A 7,217-nucleotide genomic window follows, 5' to 3' on the forward strand; every position below is an offset into this window, starting at 1 on the left:
CTTATAGATTGATGATTCCGTGATTAGTTGTTAGCTTAGTCTATTCTCATGTTGATGATTACTTTCGTGTGATTATTGGCTTGGTAGAGTGTGCATCAGGATTAATTGGTAGTATGATTCAGCTTGAATATTTTGCATTAGAGGTGAACCTGGTTGGTTATAGCTGAACAAAATCTTTTGTTTTGGCTAACTTTAATTAAATTCTAGCTAGGGTAAGGGATTGGGATCAATCGATTCCAGTCTGCAATTTTCAGACTATTGGAAGGGCATTTTAGGGATGAAAAAGGGTAGTTTCTTTAGGAATAGTAATTTCCATGGTAGGGGTAAGGGTAGTGTAGGTATTTTGGGGGGTAGAAGAACACCCTAGGGCCTTCTAGAATAGGACTGTAGTGAATAATTCAGTAAGCTTAGGGGTTTACTTGTGTGTCAAGTTAGAAAATAAGGGTAAAAATTGAAATAAAGAAGGACTAAAAAGAAAAACCAAAAATCTGATTATTCACTCTTGGGTTGCCTATAAATTGACACTCTCATGCCTTAGAGAAAGGGGCTTCTCTTCAGCCATCTAGCTCCCCAAAAAATTCTCTCCATTAAAATTTCCAGATCTGAAGTAGAAATTTAAAATTTAAACTTTCAAAAAATCAAAAAGGCATCATTGTTCCATTGGATAATCCAGCTTTCTGGATATTGAGTTGCATTTCCTGGTTTACTATTTGCTTACTGAAGTTTTGAGGTTCATTGGTTGATATTCAAGCGATTCTGGGTTATTTGAGTAGTTTTGTTTGATTTCAACACATCTCTGGATTATGTACTTATTCTGGGTTCAAGCTTAGTATAATTTTGGGTTGTTGAATTCAAACTGCTGCTGTTAGCCCTCCTGTTTCGATTGACTCTTTTCCTTCATTATAATCTCAAATCCAGGTACACACCTCAAGTCTGTCTCAATGTAATTCTCCTGATGGGAAATGAAGCTGCAGTTTCTGTTATAAGTCTTCTTCTGTTATGTTTAAGTATTCATGTGTATGATTTAATATGATTTAGTTAATTGCTTAGTGTAGTTAAACGTGATTGGAATTGGACTGTGTTATATGATATTAACTGTAGCTTATGGACTATAAATATTCTTCATGTGAAGCTTTAGCTGTAGAGTACTGAGTGAATTTAGCTTCCTATCAGGGTGATAGGATAATTCATGTAAATTGGAGTTGAGTTCTTGTGATGAGACCTTCATGGATCTGTAATTAACAGGAATTGGTAATTAGTGATTGCTTGCATTTTAACCTGCAGTGTTGGGATTTTTTTTTAAGTCAAAAATGATCCTAGTCATTTCATGAAGCAGTTTAGTTTCGTGTAAATAATATTGAAATCAGTAGGTAACTAGAATAGTGTGAATTTTTAGCTAATGTGGGAATGATTACGAAATTAGGTTCACGACCAGTGTTGAGTAGTAAATCGTTTATCAAATTGCACGACTGTTTAAAGTATGTCGTCACTCAAGTTTAAAATAATCATCAGCTTCTCTATCTTCGTTCCATTGTTAACACTGATTGGATTTTGATTCACGTAAATTGGAACTAAAGGACTGGGCCAGTGTTGGCCAATTAAAGGCATTCAGGCCCAATTCCGGAGCAAAAATAGACGAATAACATCTTGGTCACCAGTGCTGGGGGGTTCGACCCCTCGATCTCCATGTCCGTTCGACCTGGGTTAATATAAAACCCCTTCCTATGTTGCCGAAATTCCTTGGCTGGCGTACAATATATGGTGTGGGCCTTTCAGGCCCAAAGGTGAAATGGCAATTGATTCATTAGTAATTAAATGACTAGCTGTGGGCTTTGAGTTAGGTAGCGGGTCCAAGCTAAAAGGTACTCCCTTTTGTTTGGACCCGAACTTGAATCTGAAGCCCGATCTCCACAATATTAAGTAAGTAGGATTTTTTTATCTTTTAGAGACAAAACAAAAATAGAAAATCATAGTCACTTTAGGATTGACCTTCAAATAAAAAATGTTGAGACGAGCCTCGCCGAATAAAATGTACAAATTGCGGGGCCCTCATTCAATGCTTACCAAAATATTTTAGAAATTCGGGATGGGCCGTTTAGCGAATTTCACGGCCTTCCCGAAATAATAATACGTTAGACTCTTTAGGCGCGATTTAATTAAATTATTCTCTCAAACTAGGGTGCGCATCGATGCGACCCAAATCCAAATCTCAACGGAGTCGAAGTGTGTTGACAACCATGGGCGCATTGATTGCGACATGGTTCGAGACACAGTTTTACGACGTTGCAATTCTTTTAAAAATAATTATAATAAAGCGGTTCAAGATTAAATAAAAGGCACATAAGCTAGCATGTATTGAAATCAGATAACATCAAATACAACAGTTAAGCGACCGTGCTAGAACCACGGAGCCCGGGAATGCCTAACACCTTCTCCCGAGTTAACAGAATTCCTTACTCGGATTTCTGGTTCGCGGACTGTTAACAGAGTCATAAATTTCCTCGGTTCGGGATTCAACCGGTGACTTGGGACACCATTGATATCCCAAGTGGCGACTCTGAATAATCAATAATTAAATCCCGTTCTGATTGTCCTTTAATTGGAAAAACTCCTTTATGCCCTTGCAGGTGTAGTGAAAAAGGAGGTGTGACAGCTCTGGCGACTCTGCTGGGGATCGAACCCAGAATGTAACGACCCGACCGGTCGTTTTGAGCTCCGACACGTCATTCAGCAGTTTGAGGCCATGAGCGGCTTCATCTCAGGTATATTGACTTGTGTGTACGGTCAAAATTAAAATTCAAGAGGTTTGGAGTCAAATCTAAATGGAAATTCTCATTTTGAAAGCTTAAAATTGAAGAAATGAACTAGGATCAGAATTTTGAGTAAACGACCTCGGAATTGAGATCTGAAAGTTCCAGCATGTTTGTATGATGATTTCGGACTTGGGCGTGTGTCCGGATTTGGTTTTGGATAACCCGTGAGCATTTCGGCGTATATTGTGGAAGTTAGTATTTTAGAAGAATTTCATAAATTTGGGTTGGAAGGCATTTCAGAGTTATAGATGTGTGTTTGGGATTCCGAGTCTGGGAATAGCTCCGTATGGTGATTCTGGAGTTGGGAGCGTGATCGGAAGTGAATTCGGATGTCCGGAGGTCATTTTGAAGTCATTTGGCTAAATATAGAAATTTGAAGGTTTTAGAGAAAATTCGACCAGAAGTGGAAATTTTGATATCGGGGTCGGAATGCGATTCCGAAAGTTGGTGCAAGTCCGTAATGTCGAATATGACTTGTGTGCAAAATTTGAAGTCATTCGGACTAGTTTTGGTAAGGTTTGAGACACTTAGTCTCTTTTAAGGAAGCTTAAGTTGGAAAAGTCAACCGGATATTGACTTATGTGTTAGAGGGCTCGAAATGTGAATTTTATGGTTCGGATAGCTTCGTTAGGTGATTTGGGACTTAGGAGTGTGTCCGGAATATTTTTGTGATGACCGGTGTAGAATTTAGCTTGAATTGGCGAAATTAGTATTTTGGCGAATTCCGGTTGATAGGTGAGATTTTGATCCGGGAGTCGGAATGGAATTCCAAGAATTTCTGTAGCTTTGTTATGTCATTTGTGATGTGTGTGCAAAATTTCAGGTCATTCGGACAACGTTTGGTCGGGTTTTTGATCGAAAGTGTATTTTCGGAAGTTTTTGGAAACTTAGGCTTGAATTCGATGATGATTTGATGTTTTGATGTTATTTTGGGTGTTTCGAAGGTTGGGACAAGTTTGAATGATATTGTGGGACATGTTGATATAATTGGTTAAGGTCCCGAGGGCCTCGGGTGGATTTCGGAAGGTTAACGGAATGAAATTCGGACCAAAAAGAAAAGAAAAAGCTGCAGAAATTTCTGCTGCAATTTTCTGATTCGGGGAGCCTACTTTAGAAGCTCATATCTCGGGATATATAAAGAGTTATATGGTGTACAACCTATCAAATTAAATATCTTCGAGTCTAGTTTCTAAATCTTCAAACCGTTTGTCATTTGGATACTTATACAAGACGTTATGGGTGTTTAAACAGAAGGTGTCCGACAAGGAAAATTTTTAATATGATGTACAACTTGTATAGCACAAGTGCAAGGTACAACTCGACGAAGCACGGGCAGATTCTTTTAAACACGGATTTGGCTTATTTCTTTCATTTCTTTCATTTGGCTTGGATTATTTTGGAGAGAATTTTCAAGGGGGATTTCATCAAGCATCAAAGGTGAGTTGTTTCTACTTATTTCCAAGTTAAATACATGGATTAGAGCTGAAAACTCAAGTAAATTATGGACAAAAATGGTGGTTTAGGGCTTGAAACTTAAGAGAATTAAATGGTGATTTGAGGGGTCAAATGAACTCCGATTTTTGTGAATTTGGTATGTATAGACTCGTGGCGAGATAAGGGTCGTATTGATGTAAAAATTTCTGAATTTTGAGACGTGGGCCCGGGGCTCGGGTTTTGCTAATTTCGGGATTTTCGACATTTTTCGAGTCTTTTCGATTGGGTTATATTCCCTTAGCCTATTGTAACGTATTTGTTGTGGTTTTGACTAGATTCGACGCGCGAAGAGGTCGATTCAAGAGGAAAGGGCATTGCAGACTAGTCTACGGCCGGTTAGAGGTGAGTAATACTTGTAAATGATATCCTGAGGGTTTGAAACTCCGGATTTGCACATCATAGTGTTGTATTGAGGTGACTTGCATGCCAGATATGAGCGTGGGGTAGAGCACCATTGGGGATTGTGACTTGGTCCGTCCCGGTTGTTGATTTTACTGCGTATTTGACTGCAATTTCTTGTTATCATCATAATTTGGGTTGATTGCCATGTTTGTGGACTTGTGCCGACTTTTAAAATCCTTCGAGGATTGATATTACTGCTTAGCATGATTTGCATATCATCTAACTTCAGTCCAAGGTTTTAAATGCTGTTTTTGCAAACCCGGCCGTATTTCTATGTTTTGAAAACTTAAATGACATTTTAAATGCATTTCGGGCTGGAAATTTCGATTTTGTAAATGCCCAAGGGGCTTACTATATTATTTTCTGGACTGATAATAAAGTGACTTGAAACAGTGGTAACAATGACACTGTAATATATATACTTGAAATAGTGGTAACAATGACACTGTAATATATATATACCTGAAACAGTGGTAACAATGACACTGTATGTTATACTTGAAACAGTGGTAACAATGACACTGAAATATATACTTGGAACAGTGGTAACAATGGCACTATAGGATATAAATTGGTCAGGTAACATTGGCTGACTAGTCAGGTAACATTGACTGACTAGTATATTGCGCTTGGGCTGTAGGAGCCCCTCCAGAGTCTGTACATGACACTGAAATATATACTTGGAACAGTGGTAACAATGGCACTGTAGGATATAAATTGGTCAGGTAACATTGGCTGACCAGTATATTGCGCTTGGGCTGTATGAGCCCCTCCGGAGTCTGTACACACCCCCAGTGAGCGCCGTCGACGATAAATAAATATGGATGGCTCAGGCTGCACGCCGCAGTGGGTACTGGAATGTACCATCATATGCATTGCATTGCATTCATGCATTTGTTCATTATTTGTTGTTATGATATTTCTGGAGATATTTATCTGCTTTTGCTGGTGCTATCTGATCCTTGAGTGTTGGGGCCCGAGTGGCTGACCAGGAATGAAGATATTGCCCGAGGGGCGGGTTTCTGTGCATACTGACACCGATGGCTGGAATTATTTTGCAACTGTTAAAAAGATTATTTTCAAAAGAGGTTTAAAACCGAGTCAGATATTTTATAAAGGAATTTCATGGAATTACTGTTTTCAAAAAGGGTTGTACCGTCTTAGATAGCATGATGAAGTGTTATTACGTGATTTCTTATCGCTCAGTTATTATTTACTCTTATTACCACTGAGTTGGAAGTACTCACTTTACTCCCTGCACCTCGCGTGCAGTTGCAGGTATTGTTCACCCGGTAGCGGGTTATTAGCGGACTGAAGGTATACTATTGTAGCTGAGCAAGGTGACCGTCAGCGTTCACGGCACCGTATTTCTTCATTGATTCTAAATTCCATTCTGTATATTGCTGGTCTTGTATTAGTATTTAGATCTTTAGATGCTCGTGGCTTGTGACACCCCGATTTCGGGCTGAGTCGGGATGGTTTCCATTATTCTATCATGTTTACTTCGCACTTGTGATTATATTATCTGCGAATTAGACTTATTCCTGCTAAGTAATTATAAAGAGATGTATTGTTTTGTTGTTGGCTGGCCTTGTCCCCACGAGAGGTGCCATCACGACCGGGTTGGGATTTTGGGTCGTGACAAAGTTGGTATCAGAGCCTAGGTTACTAGGTCTCACGAGTCATGAGCAGGTTTAGTAGAGTCTTGCGGATCGGTACGGAGACGTCTGTATTTATCCTCGAGAGGCTGCAGAACCTTTAGGAAAACTTCACATTCTTGAATTCTTATCGTGCGTCCTTGATTCAGCTTGAAAAGAAACTTTTGAAATTCCTTCCGCGTGATCGTATACACCAACGGGCGCTCAGTATCAGATGTGCCTTGATGGCTTGTGATTCCCTGATTGAGAGGCGAGACATGATCTCTATGACTTTATGTTGGGCTAGTCTGAAGGACTTGAGGTTGGATCTTTTCTTATGGCAGGAGCGCCGAGGTGCTGATTGTGTGAACATGTGTTTTTGAACTTATATGTTCGGTAGTGTCCCCGTTAGTGGAAACGACGGTTGTGGCTATGTGAGAAGTATATTAGTACTACGAGGCATATCCATATGAATTGGAAGTGATGAGAAGGGGTATGTTGGATGATGGAAAAATTAGTAGATGCTTAAAGTCTATCTTGATTCAAGTTATAGCCCGAGTTAAGGGCGTGTGAAGAATCTTTTCAGGACTCCTTGTTGGGAGTGAAGTAAATATCATGTGGCGGTATGAGTAAAGACTCAGGAAGATCAAATGACTGTGTAATGCTTATGGTGGTGGAAGGTATACGGAAATATTATATTGAGGCGAAGTAGGTGGGTTATCTCCCCCGAAGTGTGTTGAGGTGGGGTGATCCTCATGTGAATGATAGAAGATCTTATGTGCAAATGAAAGGTACATGTTAAAATTTAAAATTTGGGATCGCTTAAGAGAGTGGGCTTAACTGTTGCGGGGATGAATGCGAGATTTGCAGA

The 7,217-nt window shown here is 39.5% G+C and overlaps 1 long non-coding RNA gene across 1 annotated transcript; it reads left to right on the forward strand.

The window, feature by feature from the left end:
- The first annotated feature begins 4,198 nt into the window (after positions 1-4,198).
- Positions 4,199-6,308, forward strand: LOC142180283 (uncharacterized). The gene is made up of 3 exons (XR_012708631.1): positions 4,199-4,250; positions 4,583-4,649; positions 5,982-6,308. It is a non-coding gene; the product is annotated as an uncharacterized LOC142180283 (long non-coding RNA).
- The last annotated feature ends 909 nt before the right edge of the window (positions 6,309-7,217 follow it).

The sequence above is a fragment of the Nicotiana tabacum genome, chromosome 1 (assembly GCF_000715075.1).
Source record: "Nicotiana tabacum cultivar K326 chromosome 1, ASM71507v2, whole genome shotgun sequence".
In the NCBI taxonomy this organism is placed as follows: Eukaryota; Viridiplantae; Streptophyta; class Magnoliopsida; order Solanales; family Solanaceae; genus Nicotiana; species Nicotiana tabacum.